This window comes from Lissotriton vulgaris, chromosome 2_1 (genome assembly GCF_964263255.1).
Source record: "Lissotriton vulgaris chromosome 2_1, aLisVul1.2, whole genome shotgun sequence".
Lineage (NCBI taxonomy): Eukaryota > Metazoa > Chordata > Amphibia > Caudata > Salamandridae > Lissotriton > Lissotriton vulgaris.
In genome coordinates, this window is record NC_141687.1 from 1,955,543,985 (window position 1) to 1,955,571,533 (window position 27,549).

Genomic DNA, 27,549 nt, shown 5'->3' on the forward strand with positions numbered 1-27,549 from the left:
GCTTTAACTACTCTCTCAGAACACACACCAGCAATTGAAAATGTAGGAATTCACAAACACCGTGTTGGCTGAAAGCCTAATAATCATTACTAATGGGTCCTTTTTAGTTACTTTTATACGCACCCCTCATAAAAGAGTTTTAGATATGATTTTGTTGTATACTTTCAACCCGAAAGTATTGGAGTGCTCTACATGAGCACCAGTTATATTACAAAAGGACACATTCATTTTTAGGATCGAGCCTGCGAGAGCATGACCTAGCACATGTGTCTCACTTGCAAGACACTATCGTTTACAAAAGGGGCTTGGAGCCCGCCCATTGTTAATCATTTGTTGGCTGCAGCACCCCTCTTCTTTGCAGAGACCTTCATTGACCAGTGCTGGACAAACGTAATGTCTAATCTTTTCTGTGTAAGCCGGGATCAAGCACAGGTTAATCAAACTATCAGGGCTCGTCTACTGCTTCCGATGTGATGGTACTATTTCTTCCACCCTCTCACTTGTCCTGCCTGCTGCTATTTTTTTTCAAGCAAATAATCAAGCTGTGAGCAATTCAATATCACTTCTTATAATTATATTTCCCTTGATCAACACTCCTCCTCCTCATGACGGACTCGAATATGGTCACTAGAAAATATACTGCATCAATAAATCACTTGTGAGAAGGTCAAGTTCCACTCCATGTTCCCATTCTAGTTCTGAATTTTGTTCTTGTACAGAAAAAAAGAGTAGAACAGATAGGAGCCACAATGTCGTACAGCTGAGCTCCCAGATAGGAGCTCTGTTGCTGTCGTTGACCCAAATCTACCCCGCTCCAATCTACCCAACACTACCCCAATCTACCCTACTCCAATCTACTCCACTCTACCCCAAACTACCCCACTCCACCCTACCCCAATCTACCTCACTCCAATCTAACTCAGTCCAATCATGCGCTGCCGGCACAGGTAAGAGCGGTGGAGCAGTGGTGCGATGGGGCGGGGGCAGGTGGGAGAGGAGAAGTCGACAGATAACGGAATAGGTAAAATTTAATTTAAAAAATAATAAAACCACTTACATTGCACTTGCAGCATCACTGAGTCGGAGATGCGGCGAGCGCAATGTAAGTGGTTTTATGAATTTTTTTATTTCATTTGACCTATTCCTTCATCTGTTGACTTCCCTCCCATCCCACCCCAGCCTGCCCCGCCCCACTGCTCTTACCTGTACCGGCCACACCTAACTCCAATCTACCCCAACCTACCCCACTCCACCCTTCTGCAATCTACTGAACCCCAATCTACCCCACTCCAATTTAAATAATCCACCTCACTCCAATCTACCCAACTCCAATCTACCCCACTCAACTCTACCCCACTCTACCCCTGTCTTCCCCACTCCACTCCAATCTACCCCACTTTACTCTACCTCAGTCTACCCCACTCAAGTCAATCCCAATCTATGCCACTCCAATCTAACCCAATCCACTCCATTCGATCCTATTCTAAACTACCCCACTCTATCCCAATCTACTCCACTCTCCCCACTCCACTCTACTCCACTCCATTCTACCCCAATCTACCCCACCAATGCATTCCGTCTACCCCTCTCCTTTCTACCCCACCTACCCAAGTCTACTCTACCCTAATTTACCCCACTCTACCGCAGTCCACTCTACCAAAATCTACCCCACTCCATTCTACTACAGTCCACTACAATCTACCCTAATCCACCCACTCTACCCTACTCTAATCTAACCCACTCTATCCCACTCCTATCAAATCTACACTATCCTACTCTACCCCATCCCAATCTACCCCACTTTACCCACTCCACCCTACCCCAATCTACTCCACTCAACTCTGCCCTAATCTACCCTACTCCAACCTACTCAACTCCACTCCACAAGAATCTACCCAATTTTCCTGTTCTCTACCCCACCCCACTCTACTCCACTATACCCTACTACACCTCACTCTACTCTACCCCAATCTAGCCCCATCCGCTCTATCCCAGTATACCCCACTCTACCCTACTCAATACCAATCTACCCCATTCCACTCTACCCCAATCTATACCTCTCTACCCCACCCCAAACTACCCCATTCTACCCCACTCCACTCTACCCCAATCTACCCTACTCCACTTTACCCCAGTATACCCCACACCAATCTACCCCACCCCAATCTACCCCAATCTACGCCTCTCCAATCTACTTCACTACAATGTACCCTAATCTATCCCAAACCAATCAACTCTTCGCTATTCCACTTTATCCCACTCTGCTCTAGGCCACTCTACCCATCTCTACCATACTCTATCCTACTCTACTCCACCCCAATCTGCCCCACTAGACCCCACTTTACCTGACAAGATTCTATCCCAATCTAACCCGCTCCCTTCTACCCCAGTCTACCCCACTTCACCCTACCCTAATCTACACCACTTTACTCTACCCCATTTCTCTCCACTACAGTCTATACTAATCTACCCCACGCTACTCTCCCCCAATCTACCCCCACTCTACTTTACCCAATCTACCCCAATCTACCACTCTCTACCCCATTCTACCCCATTCCACCCAAATCTACCCAATTCTACCCCACTCTACAGCACTCCAATCTACCCCATTCTACCCCTGCCCCGCTCTACCCCACTCCACTCTACTTTAATTCACCCCACTTCAATCAATCCAGATCTACCCTGCTCTATTCCACTCCACTCTACCCTAGTCGACTCCACATCAATCAACCTCACTCTACCCCCTCCACTGTACCCCAATGTACCTCACTAAGCTCTACCTCAATGTACCCCACTCCACTATACTCCAGTGCTCCATTTTCTATTCTACCCCAATCTAACCCACTCCACTCTATCCCACTTCACTCTACCCCATTTATCTAACCCCATTATTCCCAAATCTACCCCACTCTGATCTGCCCCACTCCATTTTACCCCAATCTACACAACTCCAACCCACTCTACTCTACCTTAATCTAACCACTCCACCCTATCCTAATCTACCTCACTACAGTAAACCCGAACCTAACCTACACCAATCTACCCTACTCCACTCCAATCTACCCCACTCAACTCTACCACAGTCTACCCCACTCAACTCTACCCTCATCTACCTACTCCAGTCCAACTCTTCTATCCCACTCTAATCTACCCCCCTCTACCCCAATCTACCCCACTGTACCTCACCCCAGCCTACCCCAATCTACCTCACTCAACTCTACCCTCTCCAATCTGTCCCACTCCAATCTACTCTACCCAACTTTACCCCAACCTACCCCACTCCACCTCACCCCACTCTACCACCATCTACCCTACTCCATTCTACCCAAATCTACCCCACTCCACTCTACCCCAATCTACCTCACCCTATCCCAATCTACCCCACACAACTCTATCCCAATCTATCCCACTCCACTCTACACCAACCTACCCCTCCCCAATCTACTCCAAATAACCAGAATCTTTCCCCACTCTACCACACTGTACCCCACTTCACTCCTCTCTACCAACCTCAGTCAGTAGTGGGTGTACCTGCAGGGCGGTGACGTGGGAAGGGGGATGTGCAGGGTGGGGGTATTAATCTATGGATTACTGAGCTCTACAGGTAAGTAAACATATAAATAAATAAGACGAATTTCATTGCAAGCAATGCATCGCATTTGGGGATGCAGTGCACGCAACAAAATTTGTTTTATTTATTCACTCCACTACAATCTACACCAATCTATCCCACTCAACTCTACCCCACTACCCCATCAAAAGCTACCCCAATCTTCTCCACTCCACTCTGCCCCAATCTACAACACTCCACTCTATCTCACTTCACCAGTGATGTAACAAAGGCCCTCACAGCCTCCTCTGTGCGTGGGGCCCCAGCTCAAGAGAGGCCCCCTCCGCACAGTACCCTGGCCTGAGAACTCCTGAGTGAGTCCACGGGGGGCCCTCCATGTGCGTTGTAGGGGGGCCTTCTCAAGTGTCTTTCTGCCACTTCACTTCACTCAACTATAATCTACATCAATCTATCTCATTCCACTCTATCCCAGTATACCCCACCACAAACTACCCTAATGTACCACTTTCCACTCTACCTTAATCTACCCCACTCTATCCCACTTCACCCCAGTCTACCACACACCACACCACCCCACTCCAATCTCTTCCACTTTACCACACTCCAATTTACCCCACTCTACCCCATTCTACCCAGTCTACCCCACTCCACTCTACTCCAATCTATCCCACTCCACTATACCTCAATCTACTCCACTTCATTCTACCCCAATCTACACATTCAGACTACCCACCTCCAATCTACCCTGCACCAATCTACCCCACTCCAGTACAATCTGCCCTACTCTACCACACTCTATCCCAATCTACTACTCTCTAACCCACTCACTCTACCCCATTCTACTCCACCCCATTGCACACTAAAGCAATTTAACTCAATCTACCTTACTCCAATCTACTCTGCTCCACCCCATCCTACTCCACTCCACCCCAAGTCACCCCATTAATGTTTAGCCATGCTGAATAGCTGCCACATTGGTATACAACATGGCTAAAACGCATTGCCAAAGAAAATAGCTCTTGCAAAGGTCAGACCTGTTGGCTTTGTCAATGCTTGCTTGTTTATGCTAGGCATGGCGAGATCAAATGATTTGGCCAGAATCACAAGATGTTGAGCCAGCGCAGAGGTTCCAGCCTAGTTTCCCAGTGCCAAAATCCTCCCCACATGATTATATGTGTGTTGCCCAATCGTATATTGAGTCTTAATGGTAGCCTTAATCAAGGTTGGGACTGTTATTTTTGAGTCTCAATAAAATCTACATCAAGTAGACCAGGCAGTTTAAGTTCTGAGATTCTTTATTTTCTCAGGCTATTTATTGTCTATGTTTGTATGTCGTGTCATTAGTATTTAAACAAAATTTGTAAGACAGCACGCTTCTCTTTTTTCTTCAAGGCTCGCGGAGCTGTCCAGGCATCTGTCCACACCTATCACCAAAAGCAGGATGCCTTCGAAAAGAACAGGTAGATATTCGTTTTCCAAAATAAAATAACAATAAAACAACAGCCTCTATGTTTTCTTTACTTTATGTACTTTCTTGTCTTCTCGGGTCTGCTATTCTTCTACGTGCTCATTTTTCTTTATTGTCTCTGTTCTAATCTTTAAGCCATATCCTCTGGAACATCTACTGTTTGGTGATGAATTTTCTTATGACCTTCTTCGACCTCTCTTTTCTTATCTGGATGTTATTTTCTTCTCTTTGGAATATAGATTATACAGATATACGGGCAGGGTTCGCGGGCCAACAAATTCCCAAAAGGTCTTTGCCCTCTTGAGAGAAATAACTCCTACCCTCTTTGGACATATTTTTTTTTTAAGTTGTTTCAACCGAAACAGAAAATGTGGCCAAACAACAGAAAAAAATGCCCGCATTTCAACCCGAAATGTGTTTTCCCCAGTTTTCAAAGTAGCACTCACCCTCTTCTCTTGCGAGCCCTAAAGTGCCCCGTTGTGCTTACGCACTCTGTTAAGCGGCCATCCACCCTCGACCGTGGCAGGATGTGGCATCTTTACTGGTAGGAGGGAAGATGGCTGCTGCCAGTCCTCTGTGAAGGTGTTTGCTTCCTCTTCGTCAGCCTGATCGGACTCCCTGGACCTCTCCTGGTCATGGGGTCCACACGGACACTCAGTGTTGCCCAATGCTCTTTTGGGGCTTTTCCTTGCCTCTTTGTCTCCCTTTGAACATTTGTGACTTGCCTCCTTTCATTCGGGTCCCAGCGTCTGTATCTGCGTTCTCCTCTTCCTCCTGTCAAGAGTCTGCTAGTTATTTTTTTCCCTGTATGCCGAGTCCCTTCTTGCATCCCTATCCAGTTTGTCTTCAAAGGAATTAGTTCAGACACAAAAAGAACAGGCATTTGTAATGCAATAGGTCTCGCATTTGCGAAATTTTAAGCTATTGGCATTGTAAATGACAATGCCTTTTATTTATATGTTTTCAAAACCAACGCATAGATAAATGTTTTGTCATTTACAATGCCAGCAGCTCAAATGCTTGTTTAGCTTTTCCTGGGCAGCGTCGTCTAAATGCACGGTGGTGTTAATATATATTACTGATATACCGATATAAAATATCAGATATAAAGTATGTTGGCACTATAGAAAAGAAACACAGCATGTGTAAGAGAGTGTGTGAGAACAGATGGAGAGAGAAGGACATGGAATGGAACTGAGAATGCGGCCCCCGGGGGAATGCAGGTCGGCAGACTAGTCTTCCCCTGGGGTGTTCGCGCGAGGACACGGCAGGGGGAAGTTAGGTCAGGGGTTTAGGTCAGGGGTGGGAGGGGTTAGGTAGGAGGCTACTTATGGGGGAACAGGAGAGGAACAACTTCCTTTTCCTGTCCCCGGTGCCTCAGGGAAGAGTTAGGTTTGTGAGCTTAGGCGGAGTGTTATTTAGGTAGGTGGTGTGTAAATTAGTGTTGGGTTCGCCGTTTTGGTGTCCCAGGACGACGAGTAGGCTAGTTTATACGGCGCTATTAGGCGGAGTGTGATTTAGCAATTAATTACTAATATCGGAGCGGGAGCTCCGGGCGGCAAGCGAAGGGTGCCAAACGTCACGCATCTCGCGGACGTTACAGGCGGGTGCCGATCCTCACGCATCTCGCAGAGGGCTGATTTGTCGATTTCCCAATGGCTGTTCCTGACGCTGAGGCGGTGAGGGCTGCATTACTAGTACTTGGCCGGGCTGGGAGGGCAGATCTCCTCCAGCCCGGTGTCCTGGACCAGGCTTGGGTCGACATGACCCACCCGACCAGGTCTGCGTCAGCAGGGGTGGCGGCTGTGGTGGCTGCATGTAAGGATGAGCCTGCTGGGTCAAGGGATGGGGGGCCCAGGAAGGGTAGGGCCAGGAAGGTGCAGGAGCCCCCCAAGAAGGGAGGGAGGAGATTGAGTCTCCCTGCTAAGGTCGGGGCAGGGGGGAGGCGGTCCCGGAGGGGGATGGGGGGGCCGTGGGTGGGGAGCCTGAGGGCCCCGAGCTGGGTACTGAGGAGCACGTGCAGGGACAGGCCGCACTGGCGTCTCAGGCCAGACTGTCCAGGAGCTTGAGCCAGTTGGCGGGGTACGGGGAGAGCAGTGATGGCAGTGGGGGGGAGGACTCTGATGAGTGGGAGGTGGCGGCTGGGGATGAATTCGCCCTCATGCTGTCGGGGGAGGAATCTGGGGGGGGAGGCTAGTTTCACCGCTGTTGAGCAGCCGGTCAACCTGTCTAGGGGCCGGAAGGGGGTGGTGAAGTCCCAGGGGTCCAAGGGCAAGGGCCCCATGAAGGCACAGCAGCGGGGAGGGGAAGGGCAGGGGGCGGGAGGTGCTGCGGCACCCGTGCACGGGACAGGGGGCCCGGGGGGGCCTGGGCAGTCATCGATGTTCGAACGATGGGCCCAGATGACTGAGGAGGAGAGGGCGAGGGACCAGCGGCGTGTCATTGAAGAGTATGAGAGGGAGTGGCAGCACCTGTGTGCCGCCAGGGAGGAGGAGGCGGGAAGGGTGCCCATGGGCGAAGGGGCCCAGGCACCAGGGCGAGGCAGGCTGTCGGCCGGTGGCCGAGGTAGGGGGGTCCCTGGGGCACAAGGACAGTGGGTCTGGGTGGAGAGTGCAGGGACTGCCTTGACGGATCAGAGACCTGGTGGCACCGGGGCCTCCCCGAGCGCATACGGGGGGTGTGGGGGTCAGGCCAGCAGGGTCGGCTGGCAGAGGCCGGGGTGGGCCGGCGGGGCGCAGGACGGCCTCAAAATGCCGGGAAGAAGATGCAGGGGGGTCCGCGGCGGCCTGCCCTCCACCGAGGGAGCGGGCACCGACCATGTTGGAGTGTGAATTAACGCCTGGTGTGAAAGGGAAGGGTGCTAAGAGAGTCGTGACTGAGGTGGTACCGCTGGATGTTCAGGATGAATGGTTGGACTATGAGGATGATTATGATGAGTTGGAAGAGGGTGAGTTGCGTGAGCCTGGACGTGTGTGTAAGGCTAAGGGGGCAGCTACCAAGGTTGGTGCTTCTCAAGAGGCACGGGATGGCGCCGGTCGGGCCAGCAGAGGGATGTCGAAGCCGGCGGACGCACGGCGACAGGAGCGGGAGGCTCCTGCAACTTTGTCAGGTGAGGGCTATTGGTGGGACGCCTGGTTGGATGGGGGGAATGGGGGAAGGAAGAAGCCCTGCCGGTCGGTGGGGGTGGGGGATGGGTCTGTGCGGGCAGGAGCCCAAGGGGGTGTGGAGCCTGTGAAGGCTAGTGGGGTCAAGCAGGTCGCGACGGCCAGTGCGCAGACGGACAAGGTGGAAGACCTGGAAGGGAAGGAGGAGGGTGCGAGTGGGGTGGAGAAACTGAGGAAAAAGTTGCCGTACATGGGGCTGGGGATGCCCCTGGGGTCTCATTTGTTAGAGAAGACAAAGGCAAGGATTTGGAGGCACGAGTATGTGGATGTTTTTAAGCTTTTGCACAGGGAGATTCAGGCGAAAGAAGGGTCTAAGGAAGAGGAATGGGAATTGACCAGGCGGCCGAGGGTGCCGGTTACTATGGAGAATTGGACATCTGCCTTTCTGATTTATGCGAGTATATATTGTGAGAAGCATGGGGATCGGGCTATCGCATTGTTTAAATATATGGACGTGATAAGGAAGGCGCAGCTTCATTTTGGGGGTTTCGCCTGGTTGAGCTACGACAAGGAGTTCAGGGCTAGGGTCAGTGTTAACCCGGATAAGCCGTGGGGGGATGTGGATCAGGAGCTTTGGATCCAGTGGATGTCTTCGACACAGGCGGCGGCGTCTACTCATACGGCCAGCGGTCTTCCGGTCACGTTTCGGTCCTTTCAGCCGCGTCCCGCCCAATCTGGGGCGGGTAACCAGGGTACCCCAAGTGTACATGGGAGCCAGCCTGTGTGGTCTGGCTCAGCAGGACAACAGTACAAGCCGGTCACTTCGGGGGCCTGCTGGGGGTTTAACAAAGGTTTCTGCAACCGCCCCTCTTGTAAATTCAAGCATGAGTGTTCTAAGTGTGGGGGACGCCACCCGGTCACGCAGTGCCTCACCTTGGCTACGCCATCAGAGCAGTGGAAATTTGCCAAGGGTAGGGGCCAGCCTGGGCCGAAGGGCCCTTACTCCGGTTAAGGTGGAGGCCATGGGTCCATGGCTCTCCCGGTACCCTGATAAAGAAGCGGCGTTGCGTTTGTATTGGGGGTTTGTGGAAGGTTTTCGGAATGGCTATCAGGGGCCCAGGGAGAGGCGTTGGGCTGAGAATTTGCGGTCTGCTAAGGAGCTGCCGGAGGTAGTGGCGCGTAAATTGGAGAAGGAGGTTTCGGAGGGCAGGATTGCAGGTCCGTTCTCGGAGTGGCCATTGTCAGATCTCATCGTGTCACCATTGGGGGTCGTGCCCAAGAAGGAGCGAGGGGAATACCATTGATCCATCACTTGTCCTGGCCGGAAGGTGGGTCGGTGAATGATTTCATTGCTGAGGAGGACTCGAGGGTGTTGTACGCTTCGGTGGACGATGCCATTGGGTTGGTGCGGTCGTGTGGGAGGGGGGCGGAGATGGCATAGTGTGACATCAAGTCGGCCTTTCGGCTTCTTCCCATTCATCCGGCGGAATTTCCTCTCTTGGGTATGCAGTTTGATGGGGCCATCTTTGCGGACATGGTGCTGCCTATGGGTTGTGCGATTTCTTGCGCGCTCTTCGAGACTTTAAGCTCCTATTTGCAGTGGGCTTTTGTAGACCGCAGTGGGCACCGGCTGGTGTCCCACTATTTGGATGATTTTCTGTTTGTGGGATCTGGACGTTCTGGCCACTGTGGTCGGGCTCTGCAGCAGTTTCAGTTGTTGGCACAAGATTTTGGGGTGCCTTTGGCACCAGAGAAGACGGAAGGGCCCAGTTGTTGTCTGACGTTCCTTGGAATTGAATTGGATTCGGTGGCCTGGCAGGCACGTGTACCGGAGGCAAAGGTGGCTGAGATACAAGATGCTTTGAGGGGCGCAATCGCGGTTCAGAAGCTGGAGTTGAGGTCTGTCCAGCGCTTGCTGGGGTTGTTGAACTTTGCCTGCAGAGTGGTGAGGGCTGGGAGGACTTTTTGTAGGCAGCTCGGCATGGCCATGTCGGGCGTGGCCCTCCCACATAACAGGGTCAGGATTACGCTGGGGGTCCGGTCGGACTTGCGAGTATGGCTAGTCTTTCTTGAGGATTTCAATGGCGTGTCTTTGGACTTTGTGCGAGACAGGATGGTGTGGCAGATTCAACTCTACTCGGACGCAGCGGGGGCGGCTGGTTTCGGGATTTTCTGGGACGGTCGCTGGTGCGCGGAACGGTGGCCGGATCATTGGCTGCGTCAGGGCAGGAGCATTGCTTTCTTGGAGTTCTTTCCCTTGCTGGTGGCGCTGTTGGTGTGGGGCCCGGAGTTCAAGAACAGGTCTGTGTTGTTCCATGTGGACAACATGACGGTGGTGGACTTGGTCAACAATCAGAAAGCGAGAGATCTGAGGGTGCTGCGCTTGCTGCGAAGCTTCATGCTGCTATGTCTGCGTTACAATGTGCTGTTTCGCGCGCAACATGTGCCTGGCGCAAGTAACGAAATTGCGGATGCGTTATCCCATTCGCAGTGGCTGCGCTTCAGGGAGCTGGCGCCGGGAGCGGAGGCTTGCAAGACCAAGGTGCCGGAGGGTATCTGGGCATGGGGGGAATGAGAGTGGTGGGTCTGGTGGAATGGTCGCTGGCGGAGTCTACAAGGCGGGCGTACAGATTGGCTTGGAGTGAGTTTGGGAAGTTTGTGGGCCTGAGGATAGGGGTGCTGTGTTTGCCAAAGGAAGAGTGCGAAAGGCGGGTTGTGCAGTTTGTGTTGGATTGCATGGATAAGGGGCTGTCCAAGACGACGATTGCTGGCAAGTTGGCAGGTGTGTCTTTCTACTGCATGCTGTATTTGGGTTTTGATCCGGCTAGTTCGGATCTGCTGAGCCGAATGTTGAAGGGTTGGGGGAGGGTGCGGGCTGAGTTGGGGGACGGGGGGTTGCCCAGAGAGGCGGTTACGTTTGACTTATTGAAGTTGGTTTTGCAGGAATTGGTTTTTTGTTGCTATGACGGGGGGGAGGTGGCGCTTTTTCGCTTATGCATGATCTGGATGTTTTTTGGAGCGTTTCGAGTGTCGGAGTTGCTGGGGTTGAGGGGGGCGCCGGGTAGGCTGTTTGCGGATGTGCGGGTGGACGGGCTCCGTTTGGGCATTTGGTTGGGGCGGTCCAAGACTGACCAGGTGGGTCGGGGTAAATGGGTGTGGTTGTCGGTGAGTGGGTGTGCAGGTGTGTGTCCGGTGCGAGAGTGGCTGAGCTTTGCGCAGAATGTGCGGTGGACGGAAGGGGAGATCTTTGTGCATCCCGGAAACGTTTGACGTCGGGTCAGTTGTTGGCAGTGCTACGGATGGCTTTGAGGAGGCTGGGGAGGGACCCGGCTCGGTTTGGCACGCATTCTTTCTGGATTGGGGCGGTGTTGGACAGGCCTCGTGGAAGGCCCGCTCCCTCCCCGCATGGCGAGGACCGAACCCCTGCTCTCCCTGTATCCCCGACAAGAACCATCCCGGCAACCCGCTGGGGCAACCCACGACCCGTCCACAACGGAGCTCCAGCCCTGAACACCCCAGTACCGGCTGGCCCGGGCCCCCCATCAGCACCACTGCCCCGGCCCAGCCGCCATCTTTGGACACTACCTGACAAGGCTGCATGGCCTCGGCTCGACCCCAACCCTGGGCCTGGCCAGGCCCCGACATCGAGGCACCACCATCCACCCAGAGGGTGAAGAGACCACTTGGCGGGTCAATGGGAGAAGGAGTGTCAATGGCTCCCCTCCGCCAGGTGTCGATCGCCCCCGGCCTCCCCGGGCGCTGGCTCCACCCCCCTGCTGGGTGTCTGGACTCCCTCATCCCGGACCTCCCGACCCCCAAGTGCGAGGGTCCGGACATCAAAGGGCGCCAGACCTATAACTGGGGCAGCTCCAGAGCAGGAAGGCAGTTGTATCTTGGAGTCGAGAGACACCGTGAGGAACTTATCCTTGAAGGCCTGCTGGCGCTGCCACGGCCCTTTCTTGTGAACCATCTCTGAAGCCTGCTAGCGCTGCCGCGGCCCTCTTCCCCGTGAACCATCATCTTGGCCTGCTGGCGCTGCCGCGGCCCTTCTTGCTGTGAAACATCGACCTAGCCTGCTGGCCCTGCCGCGGCCCTCCTTGCTGTGAACATTCGACCTAGCCTGTTGGCGCTGCCGCGGCCCATCTTTACAGATCCCCAAGCTCGAGGATTGTGAGCTTCCCTCTTGCCGCACCTGTACCGGACCGGTACTAAGACTGTCCCGCTACCCCTTTCCCCTGCAGAGACTAGAATTGGGAGGATCCTCGTGTCCTGACCCCCCTGTATCGTATCACCTTGCCTCAAGATTCGTATATAAAGTGTGTTGATCTCATCCTTGTGTGGTGTCCATCTGTGGGGGGGAAGTTACTTGTCTGTACGATCGCTGGAGACGGCCCTCACCGGAGGCCTCTCCCCTGTGCTCGGCTGACCCTCCGGGTCTCCGTCTAACATTGGTGGCCAGCGGCGCGATCCGAGCCAACGCATAATCGTACAGAGAGTGACTCACCCCATGATACACAACCACCATGACAACAAAAGAGAGCGGAACAACGGAAAAATTCCAGATGGAAAAGCTGGAAGAGTACAGCCACCGAGAACTAAAACAATTCTGCATAGAACTGGGCATTGCTACCACAGGATTGAGCACGAAAGAGGACTTCAAACACGCCCTGGAATCTTGGGCAGAGACGGGTACGGCTGTACCCCAAAACCAAAGCCAAGAGACAATCGAAACAAGCACCGCGCCGACAGAAGAAAGAAGACCGGGTCTCTCACCAGAGGAGGCCCGAGAACGAGAGAAGAGCAGGCTTCACGAATTGGAGCTGGCTCGACTTCGCTTGGATGGAGAACTCAAATTGGCGGAACAAAAAATAACTTTGGAACACTTACGGCTCCGAGAGGAGCGAGAAGAGAAACAAAGACAGAGAGAGTTAGAAGAGAAAAAGCTAGCCTACGAGCATGAGCGCAACTAGAAGGAACTAGAGATTCGGAGGCATAACAAAGACCTCGGGGTCCCCGGACACCCGAGTCCCCCTGCCACTACGGACCCCAAGGTCCACATCCCCAAGGATGTCGTCAGAGAATATTACCGGAACGATGATATCCAGCAATGGTTCAAAGCCTACGAAGTAGCCATGACCTCCCACCGGATTCCCCGGAGCGACTGGGGAGCCGGGTTATGGGGGAGGTTTGTCAAGGAAGGGCGAGACACCCTGCTGCAACTCCCGGACCATCAGATGACGTCCTACGACCACATGAAAGCGGCTCTCCTCACTCGATACGGACTCACGCCCGAGATGTACCGCCAGAGGTTCCGCGACTGCAAACGGATCCCGGGTACGACTTGGGTGGAGTACGTGAACTACTTTAGCCGAGCCTTCGAAGGGTGGATCAAGGGCAGCAAGGTGACCGCCTACGAACAACTCTTTGACCTTATCGTATGGGAGCACCTCTCTAATAACTGCTTCGTCGAGCTCCGGCAGCACCTCCTTGATAGTAAAGTGACTGAACCTCGGCAACTCGCCGTTGAGGCTGACCGGTGGGAGAGCACCCGAGTTTCCCGAAACGGGCCCAGCGAACAAAACAGAGCCAAGGGTTCCATCGCCCCCGAGGGGGAGGGGGAGGCCAGGTTCGGGGAAGAGATACCGTCCCGGTGGCCCCCACCAGCAACACCCCGCCCCCGACCGGCCGAGGGAGCCTCCTGATGCGACCAGGTTTCCGAGCCAACGTTACCTGCCACCGATGCCAGCGACCCGGCCACTACGCCAATGACCCCAACTGCCCGAAAAACCAAAGCCCTATGCCCCGCCAGGTCGCTGCCGCCGCTCTGGGAGAAGAGCAAACACAAGAAGACACTGAAGAGTACGAGCCAGACCAGCCCGAGTGGGAACCCACCGCCATGTCCCTGGTCTGCCTAGGGGTAAGAGACCTGATTCCGCGGGCACCCCTTCCCGCCAACACGCAGAAGTACAGCCAGTGGGTCAACATTAACGGGCACCGGGCTGAAGCCCTCCGTGACACCGGGGCCAGTGTGTCCGCAGTCCGCTGTCATCTGGTGACCCCGGACCAGATCTTGTCTAATGTCCTCTGCCCCGTACGGTCGGCCGACAACTCAGAAAGCCTATGTCGGATGGCCTGCGTCCCCTTCGAGTGGGGCGGAGTATCCGGAATGCTAAAAGTGACTGTCCGCGATGATGCCCCTGTGGACTGCCTCCTGGGAAACGTCCTTGAAAGTTCTCCCTGGTCAGCCGTCGAGAGAAGAGACCACCTGGGGATGCTGGGCCTCCCTGAATGGGTCTGCGTAACGACCCGGTCCATGGCCGCCCGCACCATCCCCAGTCCAGAAGAACCCGAATGGCCAGCACCTCCTCCCCCGATCGTCCACGAGGGAACCACCCTGGAAGCCAGTCCTCCGGAAAACAGCGAAGAAGGACTCGATCGGCTCCGGGACCTTCCCGAACTGGCCCAGTGGCGTCAAGAGGGTGGCCCCACTCAGGAACAATTCCAACAGGAACAGAGATCATGTCCCTCCCTTGAGGGACTCCGGCAGCAAGCACTCGCCCAGAGCACAGGAGACACCTCGGGGGCCACTGGATTTATTGGGACAATTACCTGCTCTACAGCGAGCAAAAGATTGCCGAGCTGGGGGCCAGCCGAGTGCTGGTGGTCCCCCTCCGCTTCAGAGACTTCCTCTTGAACCTAGCACACGATGTGCCTCTTGCCGGACACCTGGGGCAAGACAAAACGTACAGCCGTCTGGTAACCCACTTCTACTGGCCGAAGATGCGAAATGATGTAGCCAACCACTGCCGGGCCTGCCCAACCTGCCAGGCCAGCGGGAAGAGCGGCCGAAAACTTAAAGCACCCTTGCAGCCTTTTCCCATCGTCACCACCCCGTTTGAACGGGTGGGAATAGACATTGTGGGGCCCCTGGACCCCCGAACAGCACAAGGGCACCGATTCATCCTGGTCCTGGTGGACCACGCCACCCGCTATCCCGAGGCCATCCCTCTTTGGACCGTGACGGCGCCCGTGGTAGGCCGGGCCCTGATGGGAATCTTCTCACGGGTGGGCTTCCCCCGGGAAATCGTCAGCGACAGGGGCACAAACTTTATCTCTAAATACATGAAGTCTCTCTGGCAACAGTGCGGGGATACCTACAAATTTACGACCCCCTACCACCCGCAAGGAAATGGCCTGGTCGAGCGGTTTAACCGCACCCTCAAAGGGATGTTCATGGGCCTAGAAGAACCACTACGTCGCCAATGGGATGTGCTGCTCCCGTGCCTCCTGTTCGCCTACCGAGAAGTCCCCCAGAAATCCCTGGGCTTCAGCCCATTCGAACTCCTATATGGAAACCCCGTCCGGGGCCCCCTCAGCCTGGTCAAAGAAGGGTGGGAGGTGGCCCCCAAGAAGACTCCCCCGGATGTTTACAAGTATCTCCTGACCCTCCGCAACCAGACCCGGCGATTCAGGGAACTCGCCAAGGCCAACCTTGAAGCCAGTCAGGAGGACATGAAGAGATGGTATGATCAGCATGCCTCCTCCATCGAGTTTGAGCCGGGACAACAAGTCTGGGTGATGTCCCCAGTTGAACCCTGCGCCTTACAAGACAAATGGACCGGGCCCTTCAAGGTGATAGAGCGCAAAGGTCCCGTCACCTACCTGATCGACATGGAGTCCGCCCGGAACCCTCTACGAGTCCTCCACGCCAACAGACTCAAACCACATTTCGTGCGCTCAGAACTCAGCCTCCTGATGGCTACCGATAGTGGGACGGAGGAGGACTCCGAGCCCCTTCCTGACCTGCTGAAGACACTCGAGCATGACGGCTCCGTGGAAGGGGTCAGACTCTCCGATGCCTTATCCCCAGAGCAACGCCCAGACTGCCGAGATCTCCTGCTACAATTTGCAGATCTGTTTTCCCTCATCCCCGGGATCACCCCCTGGTGCCTTCACGACGTGGACACTGGGGATAGCCCCCCTATCCGACACAGGGCGTACCGAGTGCCGGATCGAGTGCGCACCTGCATCCAGAACGAAGTCTCCAAAATGCTGGCTCTGGGAGTGATCGAGCCATCTGACAGCCCCTGGGCCAGCCCAGTCGTACTGGTCCCCAAGGCGGCCGCCCCGGGCGTTGCCCCCGAGCTCCGGTTCTGTGTAGACTATCGGGGCCTGAACGCCGTTACCAGAACCGACGCTCACCCCATCCCCCGGGCAAATGAGTTGATTGACCGCATGGGGGCCGCCCGCTACTTGAGCATCTTCGATCTAACAGCGGGCTACTGGCAGATCGGCCTCACCCCCGGGGCCCAAGAGCGATCCGCCTTCTCTACCCCGGATGGCCACTACCACTTCAAAGTGATGCCATTTGGCATTAAAAACGCCCCCGCTACCTTCCAGAGACTCGTGAACAAGGTACTGGCGGGCCTCAAAGAGTTCAGCGCCGCCTATCTGGACGATATTGCTGTATACAGTCGCCACTGGGCAGATCACATCCACCACCTCCGGGAAGTCCTGCACGCCCTCCGGCAGGCCGGGCTCACCATCAAGGCCAGCAAACGCCAGATTGGCCAAGGGTCCGTGACCTACCTGGGGCACCAAGTGGGGAGCGGTCTGGTGGCCCCCCTCCAGCTCAAGATCGCTGCCATCCAGGCCTGGCAACTACCTGTCACCCAAACCGAGGTCCGAGCCTTCCTGGGGCTCACCGGGTACTACCGGCGGTTTGTGAAGGACTATGGCAGCATCGTGGGGCCCCTCATAGAACTCACATCCAAGAAAAACCCCAAAATCGTCAACTGGACCCCGGGCTGTCAAACAGCCTTTGAGAAATTGAAGGCCGCCATGTGCACCGCCCCCGTGCTCCAGGCCCCCGACTACAGCCAGGAGTTCATAGTGCAGACGGACGCCTCAGATCATGGCATTGGGGCCGTCCTCTCTCAACTCAACACCGAGGGAGTCGATCAGCCAGTGGCCTTCATCAGCCAACGCCTGCTGGCCCGAGAACAGCGCTGGAGCACCATCGAGCGCGAGGCCTTCGATGTAGTGTGGGCCCTCAAGAAGCTCCGGCCCTATCTCTTCGGCACCCACTTCCGGGTACAAACAGACCACCGACCCCTGCAATGGCTGATGCAGATGCGGGGAGAGAACCCAAAACTGCTGCGCTGGTCCATCTCCCTGCAGGGGATGGACTTCACTGTGGAACATCGTCCAGGCCAGGACCACGCCAACGCAGACGGCCTGTCACGCTTCTTCCGCCTCGGCGAGGAGAGTACCCAAGAGGATGGGTGACTCTCCCTGCCTTCAGCTGGGGGGGACGCATGTTGGACAGGCCTCGTGGAAGGCCCGCTCCCTCCCCGCATGGCGAGGACCGAACCCCTGCTCTCCCTGTATCCCCGACAAGAACCATCCCGGCAACCCGCTGGGGCAACCCACGACCTGTCCACAACGGAGCTCCAGCCCCGAACACCCCAGTACCGGCTGGCCCGGGCCCCCCGTCAGCACCACTGCCCCGGCCCAGCCGCCATCTTTGGACACTACCTGACAAGGCCGCGTGGCCTCGGCTCGACCCCAACCCTGGGCCTGGCCAGGTCCCGACATCGAGGCACCACCATCCACCCAGGGGGTGAAGAGACCACTTGGCGGGTCAATGGGGGAAGGAGTGTCAATGGCTCCCCTCCGCCAGGTGTCGATCGCCCCCGGCCTCCCCGGGCGCTGGCTCCACCCCCCTGCTGGGTGTCTGGACTCCCTCATCCCGGACCTCCCGACCCCCAAGTGCGAGGGTCCGGACATCAAAGGGCACCAGACCTATAACTGGGGCAGCTCCAGAGCAGGAAGGCAGTTGTATCTTGGAGTCGAGAGACACCGTGAGGAACTCATCCTTGAAGGCCTGCTGGCGCTGCCGCGGCCCTTTCTTGTGAACCATCTCTGAAGCCTGCTGGTGCTGCCGCGGCCCTCTTCCCCGTGAACCATCATCTTGGCCTGCTGGCGCTGCCGCGGCCCTCCTTGGTGTGAACCATCGACCTAGCCTGCTGGCGCTGCCGCGGCCCTTCTTGCTGTGAAACATCGACCTAGTCTGCTGGCCCTGCCGCGGCCCTCCTTGCTGTGAACATTCGACCTAGCCTGCTGGCGCTGCCGCGGCCCATCTTTACGGATCCCCAAGCTCGAGGATTGTGAGCTTCCCTCTTGCCGCACCTGTACCGGACCGGTACTAAGACTGTCCCTCTACCCCTTTCCCCTGCAGAGACTAGAATTGGGAGGATCCTCGTGTCCTGACCCCCCTGTATGGTATCACCTTGCCTCAAGATTCGTATATAAAGTGTGTTGATCTCATCCTTGTGTGGTGTCCATCTGTGGGGGGGAAGTTACTTGTCTGTACGATCGCTGGAGACGGCCCTCACCGGAGGCCTCTCCCCTGTGCTCGGCTGACCCTCCGGGTCTCCGTCTAACAGGCGGCTACGGCGGCGGCGGTTTTGGGTTGGTCATGGGAGGAGATCAGAAGGATTGGTCGCTGGAGGTCGCGGTGCTGTGAGTGCTATGTGCGCAAGTGAGGGCGGGGACGCAACGCTTGGACGGCGGCGCTGCTTGGCGTATTTTCTTGTCATGCCTTGGTACTAATATCTTTTTCTTCGTAGGTTGTGTTCGTGGACCGGGGGCCAAGATGGTCACTTGGGTCGTGGGGCACTCTTTTGTGCATTGGGCTTCGAAGTATGCTGTCAGGCAGGTGTACGGTCGTAGCCTGGGCCTGAGGAGCAGCCATTATGAAGTGCAATGGTGGGGTAAGAGCGGAATGAGATGGGGTGAACTGTTACCATGGCTGACAAAGAAAGTGTCGCAGCTGGGCTGCCCGGATATGATCATCATCCACCTGGGGGAAAATGACTTAGTGAAGCAATCGGGGGTGTCACTATTGCACTTGATGCAGAGGGACTTGGAGGTCATGAAGAACAATCTGGCTGGCGCCTGCATTGTATGGACTGAGTTTGTACCGAGGAGGATTTGGAGGGGTGCACTTAAGCCTGCGGCTGTGGAAAGGGCCCGCAGGAAACTGAATAGGGCTATGAGACTCTTTTGCGCGGATCGGGGGATTAAAGTGCTGGCTCATGTCGGGCTCCAGCTGGAACAACCTCTTCTTTTCAGGGACGACGGCGTGCACCTTTCTCACATGGGAAATGCATTTTACCTCATGGAGCTGCGGACTTGATTAGTTGTCTGTGGAACGAGTCAATTTGGTGTAGGCGAGTCTGAGTTCGAAAGGTGCATGCTTGGTGGGGCAGGTAACCGCCCTCCGGGGGTTCCCTGGGTGGCGGGAACTGGGAGGGGTGGGGAGTCCATGACGGGCAGAATCACCCTTACAGGGAGTGGGTTACAGGCGCAGGATGGGAGAGAGTGGTAGACGGGAGTGCGATGGATGGAAATGACCGAGGAGTCGGAAAGTGGAAAGGGGAAGTGAATGTGTGCAAAGAGGTTGTGGTGTGATTTGGGAATGGATGGTGGAGCACGTGAGTGGATGACGGTTGAAGGGCAGGATGTTGGGGGGATTGTTAAAGTTGATAATGTTATGTTTTGTAAGCTGTCATGCCTGTCCTAATAAATGGCCTTTTACGCAAACTGATGCGTGGAGTGGTTATTGCGCGATGCGGCTCCCGGGGGAATGCAGGTCGGCAGACTAGTCTTCCCCCGGGGTGTTCGCGCGAGGACACGGCAGGCGGAAGTTAGGTCAGGGGTTTAGGTCAGGGGTGGGAGGGGTTAGGTAGGAGGCTACTTATGGGGGAACAGGAGAGGAACAACTTCCTTTTCCTGTCCCCGGTGCCTCAGGGAAGAGTTAGGTTTTTGCCACCCGCCCACCCTACAGGAAAAGGGGTTTCGGTGCGGTTTTGTTATGGTTGCCATGTTGGGCAACATGCCAGTTTAGGACAGGATGGCAAGGGGGGACACGTTCCGGGAACTGGGAGGGGTGGGGAGTCCATGACGGGCAGAATCACCCTTACAGGGAGGGGGTTACAGGCGCAGGATGGGAGAGAGTGGTAGATGGGAGTGTGATGGATGGAAATGACGAGGAGTCGGAAAGTGGAAAGGGGAAGTGAATGGGATGCAAAGAGGTTGTGGTGTGATTTGGGAATGGATGGTGGAGCACGTGAGTGGATGACGGTTGAAAGGCAGGATGTTGGGGGGATTGTTAAAGTTGATAATGTTATGTTTTGTAAGCTGTCATGCCTGTCCTAATAAATGGCCTTTTACGCAAACTGATGCGTGGAGTGGTTATTGTGCGATTGTTGAGAGAACAAAACGAGATGCAGAGAGAGCGTCTTTATATGCGCGCGCGAGAGAGAGAGAGACAGACAGAGAGAGAGAGAGAGAGAGAGAGAGAAAGGTGGAGAGAAAAAGAAAAAAAAGACAGAAGAAGAGACAGGGAGAGGACGGATGGGGCAGGGGTTGGAAAGCTATATTAACGGAGGGCGACACAGAGGGTGTCAGAGAGAGGGGAGGGTCGGCCCAGCATGGGAAGCAGACACGGCACATGCTTGCAGTGCCGCTCTCCGCGCCCCCCTCTCTCCTCCCCGAGCCTTTCAGGAGCACACTATCTGCTGTCCACTGTCTGTAAACTCTCCTCCAACTACCTGTTTTGGGTAAAACAGCATCTCTTTGAGTCTTGTCAGCTCATCTGTAAATCAAAGCCTGGCTTCCGCACCCCTGGAGCGCCCCGGGGCCAGCCTGGGCTGGATGTCCAGTGTTCACATTAACAGTCTCGGTCAAGACCAGTCCAGCCCGCGGGAGTTCTGCCTGCAGTGGGCATGCAGACTGAGTGACAGGAGCAGTGCTGTGCGCCCTGTGTCAAATGTAGACCATGTGTGTCCATGTGCGTGCAGTGAGCATGTGGACTGAGTGACAGGAGCAGGGCTGTGCGCCCTGTGGCATGAGGTGTCATTCGCAGAGTGTCTGTGTGCTTTTTTTTTTCTGGGACTGTCCGCATGCGCCATGAGACTCCCTCCGGGATGTGATATGTTTGCGCAATATAAATATCCAGACTAGACTAGACTAGACTAATGGGCGTCTGGACTGAGTAACTGGAGCAGAGCTGTGCGCCCTGTGTCATATGTAGACCATGTGTGTCCATGTGCGTGCAGTGGGCATGCGGACTGAGTGACAGGAGCAGGGCTGTGCGCCCTGCAGCATGGGGTGTCATTCGCAGAGTGTCTGTGTGCGTGCAGTGGGCGTCTGGACTGAGTGACTGGAGCAGTGCTGTGCGCCCTTCTGCATGGGGTGTCATCCGTAGAGTGTGTGTGCCCGTGTGCGTGCAGTGGGCGTCTGAACTGAGTGACAGGAGCAGTGCTGTATGCCCTGTGGCATGGGGTGTCAGTGTGCAGGCAGTGGGTGTCTGGACTGAGTGACAGGAGCAGTGCTGTCCGCCCTGTGACATGGGGTGTCATCCATGGAGGGTCAGTGTGCCCGTGTGCGTGCAGTGGGCGTCTGGACTGAGTGACAGGAGCATTGCTGTGTGCCCTGTGGCATGGGGTGTCATCCGTAGAGTGTGTGCGCCTGTGTGCGTGCAGTGGGCGTCTGAACTGAGTGACAGGAGCAGTGCTGTGTGCCCTGTGGCATGGGGTGTCCGTGTGAGTGCAGTGGGTGTCTTGACTGAGAGACAGGAGCAGGGCAGTGCACCCTGTGACATGGGGTGTCATCCATGGAGGGTCAGTGCCCGTGTGCATGCAGTGGGCGTCTGGACTGAGTGACAGGAGCAGTGCTGTGCGCCCTGTGGCATAGGGGTGTCATCCGTAGAGTGTGTGTGCCCATGTGCGGGTAGTGGGCGTCTGGACTTAGTGACAGGAGCAGTGCTGTGTGCCCTGTGGCATGGGGTGTCATCCGCAGAGTGTGTGCGCCCGTGTGCGTGCAGTGGGCGTCTGAACTGAGTGACAGTAGCAGTGCTGTGCGCCCTGTGGCATGGGCTGTCATCAACAGAGTGTCTGTGTTTCTGTGTGTGCAGTGTGTGTCAGGACTGAGTGACAGGAGCAGTGCTGTGCTCCCTGTGGCTTGGGGTGTCATCCGTAGAGTGTGTGTGTCCGTGTGCTGCACTGAGCGTGCGGACTGAGTGACAGGAGCACTGCTATGCGCCACAGTTATCGGATGTCATTCATGGAGTGTGGGTGGTCGGGGAAGGCTTTAGTGTGCGGGACATCTTCTCCATATACTGGTGTGGGCCCGTTTGCGTGCAGTGGACCTGCAAACCGAGTGACATGATTGATGATGTGCGCCTTTTGGCATGGGGTGTCATCTGTAGAGTTTGTGTCCGTGTGCGTGCATTTGGCCTGCAGGTTGAGTGACAGGAGAACTGCTGGGCATAGGGTGTCATCACTAGTGTGTGTGTGGGGGCTGCAGTGTATGTGAGATCGTCTCATCCATATAGTGCGCATATACCCCCGTGTGTAGGTTTTTATGAATGTGTAATACGCAGTTGGAGGTATGTAATACACGCCGTTACAACTGTAACATCATGTGCATTTCACTACTCAGTGAGCAGGGCTGTCACCCAATACATCAGCAAAAGTCAGTCAGCGTGAGTGAGGGCACAAGTCCTAAATAAAGAAGTGGGGGGACGCTCAGAGATGGAAGTGACGTCACGACAGGAAGTGACGTCACGGAAGGTAAAAAACCTAGAAGTGGGGGGACGCAAAAATACGTGAAGTGACGGCACGACCGGAAGTGACATCACGAAAGCTAAAAAAAACTAGAAGTGGGGGGACGCTCATGCGTGGAGGGGGCTATCTTTTGTGTGAAGGGGGCTTGCGGCCTCGCTGGCGTGTCGCATTTCGCCTGTGCAAACCTCAACCAGTTCAAAATTCAGTTAAAAAAGAAATAATAATAATTTACAAAAACGGCAACAAGTACCTAATATTGCAGAAACCTTTCATATATCATTCTACAGAGCTCATCTGAAAGTGATGCAATGACCTACTAAGAATGTCCGTAATCGAGAATAGTCTTACTTAGTAGACAAAGTTTGCAACAGCCCAACTTTTGCCCAGTGCACTCGGGTAAAACTAGATGGCGGAAAAGTGAGAAAAAAAACATGAGACTTGCAAGGCATACACTGATGTCTAATGCAGTTGCTTTTACCCACTGAGCTAGATAACCAGACAGTTTACCCCGAAGAGGAGGAGCGCAAGAGAGGCGGGGTGAGGCTCAGAATCGCACTCGAGGAGCTTTTGGACGGGCTGTTTGTGCTTTTATAACCTGACTACAGCCATGACGTATCACTGAATGGGCTTGCCGGGGGTGCCTGTGTCGGTAATGGCTCACTTGCTGGAGTGGAGTCGCCCTGCCTGGGGCCTTAATTATACTGTCTTTGGGAACTGTCGGCTCAGCACATGACCCGGAGCCGTAGACAGCGCTAGCGCCAGCTCAGCACAGCTTTTGCATAGGGGGACGGCGTCCACCCGGTAAGACCCCTTAAAATAAGTGGGGGGACGCCGTCCACCCGCGTGTTACCCCGACTCGAGCCCTGGTGAATGTAACACTGCACTTTGTACAGGAACATACCGCAAAGCAAGAGTAGAGTTAGGTAACTACAAACACCCTATCACACTGGCGAGTACTGCACACATCACTCACTCTTACTCTCTCTCACTTTGTCTCCCCATGCGCCTCCAGCTCCCTCTTTGTCTCATGGCTTGCCCCATCCCAGTGGACACGCAGCATATTGCCCCGAAGGTGCTAACCTGTCCGTGGCTCATTATTGGTGCAATTGATTGTGGATAAGTGTGGCTCAATGGTTAGAGTGGCAGACCCTGATGCAGAGGTCTAGCCCGGGACCAGGGTTCAATTCCCCGCCTCTGCGGGTTTGGGCTAAAAATTCCACGGACCTGATAATTCTCGCCTCGGTGCCTATTCCAATCATGGAGTCCCACTCTGTAACTCTGGGCAATAGCTTGCTTAATCTCCACAACGGCCCCCACAACGCTAAGGATGCCTGGCCTCCACCTTGGGGGTGCCCAGGAGTGGATGCCTCACAGGGAAAGCCAGGATGGGTTCCACAGCGGTATTCGTACAAGCGCCTTGAGACCCTTGCGGGTGAGTAGTGCACTACACAAGTATCAAATTTATTGATGAACAGTCGGTGCTTCCTTGGTCAGGAATCAACACAACACGAAGATGCACAGTGACGTGAAAGCAGCCTCACTTTAATGATAAAAACAAAGTGCCTACACCGAGTAATGAAGAAGACAGTGTAACGCCGCAAGTAAACAATCCAATCTGGATGGGCGGGGGCCAAAAAGAGAGAGGGTGGTAACAAGGAGGGACTAATAAGCCTCATTTACAATGGAAAGCTGCTTTAGCATGGATGATGTAGCAAGCAAATGGAAACAAGGGGCGGGGCTTAAGCTCCACTTCTGAAATATCCTGATTACAAGAAGCCTCGCAGAGCGAGCAGCCATGAGTGCTGCAACGCAGGTCTGCGAGACCTAAAAATGGTCCTGCTGATTAGTTCTTCTCTCAATTTACTAAACCCTGACCCAGCCTTTCCTATATTTCTGTAGCCCTAATCGGGACATGTCCGAGCCGCGTTTTGCTTACAGGTCTGTCTATCTGTTGCAAGGACATTATTCCGTTTTAGATACTTCTTAAATTGCTAGGACTGAGAACTTCCACTCTATGGGGCCATAGTGTGTTTGATTTCTTGGCCACTGTGCTGGTTCAGACTTCAGTACTATACATTCTCTGCATAATGAGGGCACCTATTGGCCTCATTTTGATAAGATATTCAAAGTTAGGTCTGTCATACTTTTAGGATCCTGCTCGAAAATAAACCTTAGATGTGGGTTGGATCAAAATCTCTTCTAAAACATCCTTAAAAGTGTGCTAAAACAATAGGTTTTTTCAAAGATTGAAGAGATCTAGGGAAATTTAGAGTATAGTGGAGAAACAAGGCAGGGGAGTCAGGGAGTCCTGGATGACTGAACTAAGCTAGAAAAGAGACAGACTGAAGGCCCTGATGGAGTCAGCTAGGAACATGTACTCAGCCAGGAACAGTACAAGAGTTTTGAAGTGCATATTTCCCTCCTGTTAATCAGTCCTTGCTCTGATTATCTCCACCACCAGGACCCTCCTCTCCTGCAAAAACATCTCCAGTGCTTCTCTCCCAACAGCAAGGCTGGCTCCTCATGCAAAGCAGGTTCTCGGCACTCTAGCAGAAGTCCTTGGACTCATCCAGGGGTACATGCATGCATCCGTAGCATACTGGTCGCTCTCTTGTATTGATTTGATCTTTTGCTGCTCAGGCTCCCAATCTCCTGTACCCAACAGCTTCCCATATCCTACCACGGAGCATTTATGACCATGCACCTGTCATGGTTCATGTTGGGAATAGGAGGACGAGAGAAATACAGTTGTGGCACCTCCGTGCTTCATTCCTATTGGATGCTCAGTTCCCCTCCTTCCTGACCAATCACTTGAAGTAATTCTTGGAGACTAACCAGTGAACTGGTCCTGCATCAGAGGCAAGTCTTGTGAGAAATATGCCCAGATCACATACCTGTGAACAGCCATTCATGTCACACTCCCCTCCCCAACAGCCACACATCTCATATTTGTTACTCATAGAGAGCTCATTGTATTTTACAATAATTAGATTTTATCTCAATCCACAAAATGTTTTTTCATGCAGTTCCCATTTCACATGCATTGGTAGCAGGAGGAGGAGTACCATCTACCGTGGAAGAGTGACAACTAGAACACACATATAAACATAAGCCAATCACACACAAACATGCAGGTATGCCACACTGATATCTATTATACTTTAACACTCTATAGTTTTGTATGGGTTGGTTTGTATCTGTATTATAGATTTTGAGATGAAAACTACCCAGCATATACTAGTATTGCATTCCATGGATATCTAATGTGCTATTCTGTATCATGTCTTATTATTCTTTGAAGATTCTGTCTTCCCTGTCCATCTGCCAACTCCCACCATCTCCTCTTCTTCCCTAACCAGCACATGTAGACTGGTCACCGACAACAGACATATGGTAGAGACTGGTAAGTCTTCAGCTAAATCATTAGTAAGAATTATGACCATATTCCTCCGATACGGCGAACGCAAGGTAAGTGTTTTTCTTTTTTTTAAACTTTATTCTCCCTTGTCATCGTATGTCGACTCCCACGACCCCGCTCGTACCTGCACTGGCCACGGCTGGAGGCAAGCTCAAATGCCTCCAGGGTGTTGGTACCAATGTTGCCAAAGGATTCAGACTGCCGCCCGAAGGTAGAGGAAGGCTATGATCGGTGGGTTGGAACCACACTGCAAGGGAACTGTCCCCGACTGAAGTGTTATGAAGGCATATGGGATGGCTAAAGATACTAAGAGACTATCAACCTGGCATTCATTTATGATGGCAAAATGATTAAAAGTATGATTAGAAGAACGAACATGTTCATGAAATTGATGCAGCCTGCATGTGTAATACATGGATATATATGGACATTTGAAAGCTATTACTTGTAATGGCACATTTTATGTATGTTTTATCACAATTGCCATTTTTTTATTTTTTTAAAAAAATTTTTTGGTAAACCTTTATTGTTACGTAAAGCAGTTACAATCACGGGCAAGCAAATCAATAAAGCCATAAGCATGCAACATTCCACCTTCCAAATGCCCTATTGTAGCTCAGGATAATGACCGTACCATATAGGTACCAGGATGAAAGAGGTTTCTTTTTAAAAGTTTCTAGAGATTACAGGATCAATGCCAAGCGATCGTTTCAGGACCTACAGCTGGCCATCAAAATGTGTAAAGGCAACCAGTATAACAATTAAAGTGGGAGTGAAGGGCGAAGTAAGCAAAACAAAGTAGCCCTCAATACAATCACTATACGTGATAAACCAATGCCCCACCCTACAAAAACTGAGTACACTACAGGAATCCTGCGGAACGATAACGCAGAAAAAGAATAAAGAAAAAGGGCCATAGAACCAAGGAGGAAGCAAGAAAATAGAAAGAAACCCCCCCCTTCCCCAACCCCCTATCCCGCACCCCTGCAGAAGGCCATGGCCTACCCCTCCCAGCAGTGTGCCCGTCGCCCTAAATAGGAGACCCGAAATATAGTAAGACAAAAGAGAAAGAAAGTGGAGGAGGAGAGAGAATTATTATACCGGCTCCCAGCCTCCCACCCATCCGAACCCAGGCCCTTCAAATCAGCACCCGGGCGACCATCATTTCAATCATCAGAAGGCATGTCCCACATAGTCACCAGGAAATCAAACTCCAGCAATCCAGGACACGACCTCAACCCTGTCCCGAGCGATCTAATGCACCAACGGAGTTCAACCGCAGTCGACCCATTCCCATAACGAATATTGCGAGGGAACGGAGCCTCAAATCTAGCCCAGACTGCAGTCCATACACA